Genomic DNA, 2,803 nt, shown 5'->3' with positions numbered 1-2,803 from the left:
CAGTCTCAGCTCTAATCACAGCCTCTGCTCCTGAGCTGACAGGTGTATCATTGAGTTGGGTTAGGGTTTTACTGCTTTAATCTTCACCTAGATTTGGTTGATCCAGTCAACTCTATGAAAGTGGATATATTTTATTTGGAATTCTGTAACCTTCAAAGCGGGTAGATATTTGAAGAATCATTCTAAATTTTTCTTGTCTCCAGATGCTCCTCCTTATTATTGGCTATAGAACTGAGGGGGGTGGGGGGTGGGGTGGGCAAGAAGGTGTGTGTGTGAGAGAGGGAGAGAGAGAGAGGGCGCGAGCGAGGGAACAGGAAAGAGCACTCACTTATCAAGAGGTTTGGACCATGGCCGATTTGAAATATTACTAACCTTGCATTTTCAAATTTGATGCACAACAACCAAGATGCTAATACTTTCCTTAGTTTAGAAAAAAAAATCCTTTCACCCATCTCTTCTAGCCGAAGATTAGGAAAGAGGCTTTAAGAAGATTTAAAAAAAAAAAAAACCAACTTCTGAGCAGCGGAAAAAATGGTTTGTGATTCAGGGGCTTCGGGCAATTCATCATGGAAATTGGGTTTCTTAGCAGACATCGTGTGAATCCTTTCGTCCCTGTCAACTTTTTAATACATTACATTGAGAATGTAAATCGTGTTGGTGAGGGGGAGCAGAGAAAAAAAGGGAGCTAGAGAAAAGAGAAAGCTTTCCCATTTTGGATTTAGAAGGGAGGAAGCATGAGGCCTATAATTCATATTAACTAAATAATAAACTGTATAAATATATAGATATGCAGGTGTATCTGGGGAGGAAGTGGAGAGAAGTGAGTGAGACAGAGTAAAATTGAAATCATTTTATCCTTTTGAAGGGCCTTTCATGGGTGTTCTTTATAATTTATTTTTATTTCCTTTAGTTTTTATTCCTTTAGGTTTGTTTCTTTAGCTATATGAACTAACTTATTCCCCCACCTCCACCCCATCTTCCCAGAAGTAGAGGACGAAGGCCTGAGGTCAGGAGTTTCATGACTGAGAAAAAGAGAACAGAATTTTATATGTCATTAATAGGGAATATTGTTGAGAGAGTTAGAGCTTCTTTCCTATCTCCTTAACCATCAGGATTGGGCAGAGCCTTTGGCTGGCCTCCTTATTATACAGTGTTATCCAACTTCACTCGTTGATTTTTCTGAGGGTGTTTCATTCTCTCTAACTCCACAGTTCACATCTGCGCTGGGCTATATGGGATTAGTAGGTGCATTGCTAGCTGGCACTGTAGAATGTTCTTCTGCCTGTCTTTCCTTCAGCATAATTTGCAGTCCTTTTGGCCTCAATATGGGTTTACCACCAAAATTCATTGCAGAGGTCCTTTTGTGTTCTCCTTTCTAGTTTTGCTGGCTGATGGCATGCCTCTCTGGTCTTCTTGAGCCTGAAGAAACTTTAGTCCAACACATTTCTTCTACATATGCAAGGGTTCAGCAACATTTAGCCCTGCCAGAAGACTGGGATGAGTCTCCTAGGGCCATTTTCCTTTTGGTGTTCCTGGCAAGAGGAGAGATAAGAGAGAAAATGAAGTCTGATTCTGTGCCTTCTTTCTTTCTGTTCTAGCACCCAGTTCAGCCTTATATACACAGGCATTGTTTATTCAGCAGACTAGTCTACTCTTGAAATGAAGTTGGAGACTGGCTTCATGATGATTTTGTTCTGTTCAATTAGGTAGGAGGGTGGGCCTGGCATCCCACTTTTGCTTTAGGTCTCACATATTTTTCTTTCTTCCTTCCTTCCTTCCTTCCTTCCTTCCTTCCTTCCTTCCTTCCTTTTTCTCTCTCTCTCTCTCTCTCTCTCTTTGGCAAGGCAACTCTTGGTTGACCTCACAGATTGCAAGGACCTTGTCAGCTTACAATCCTTTATTTTTAATTTTTTATACCTACAGCACCTGGACTTTGTAGGTGGTCTCCCATCAAAGTACTAACTAGGCCCAAACCTGCTTAGCTTCCGAGATCATACGGGATCAGGTTTGTTCAGGGCAGCGTGGCCGCAGACACATATTTTCAACTAATATTCCTTTTTCCTCTTGCTGGTGAAGAAAAGGCAAAAAAAAAAAAAAAAGGTCTTCCTAGAAATTGATAAAAAAATCCAATGGAACAACCCATCAGAAAATTGTGAAAAAGGAGAGATACTACCTCCTTTCTAATGTTTAGGGATAGTACTGGAACTAAATAGAGACTTTGAATCATTCTTATGTGGAAAATGGGCCAACGTTTGAATTTACTTTAAAAAAGTAATTTAAATTTCATTTTTATCAATGTAATATAGTTACTTATTACTAAATATTAAAAAATACAAGTCTCCTACATATCTCCCAGTCTCCCTTTACTCTTGAAGATGCTTCTTTCGATATTTTCCTCCATATATCTAAACACTGTGATTCTTCTTCTCTTTTTTTATTGATCCATTTTGCACAGTATCAACTCCCTCCTGTTTCGATAGTTGAAGACTTAGTTGTCTTTACTTGCTCCTACATCACCATGCCTCACTCTTCCAAACTAGTTATAACAGTCAGTGTTTGTATTATGATAAGTGTACAGATGTAGTTCACAGCTGAGCAAAGTAGGGCACCATTGCTATCCATTCCTCAGTTCTCTAATGAGCTCCATGAGGCCTCACTGCTCACAAGGCTGCTGGAGATTGTTCTGAGGTTTCCTTGCCCCTTACTTCTGGGCTGGGTCCCCTATTATCTGGATCCCCACGTCTTCCTTTTTGGTTTATTTTTTGCTTTTCTCCTGTAATTAGCTCAAACACATCCTCCAGTA

The 2,803-nt window shown here is 40.0% G+C and overlaps 1 pseudogene; it reads right to left on the bottom strand.

Moving 5' to 3' along the window:
• Window positions 1–1,914: 1,914 nt before the first annotated feature.
• Window positions 1,915–2,033, bottom strand: LOC112475996 (annotated as a pseudogene).
• Window positions 2,034–2,803: the final 770 nt, after the last annotated feature.

Source organism: Pteropus alecto, unplaced genomic scaffold, assembly GCF_000325575.1.
Source record: "Pteropus alecto unplaced genomic scaffold, ASM32557v1 scaffold92, whole genome shotgun sequence".
In the NCBI taxonomy this organism is placed as follows: Eukaryota; Metazoa; Chordata; class Mammalia; order Chiroptera; family Pteropodidae; genus Pteropus; species Pteropus alecto.
This window is presented reverse-complemented; position numbering and strand designations above follow the sequence as displayed.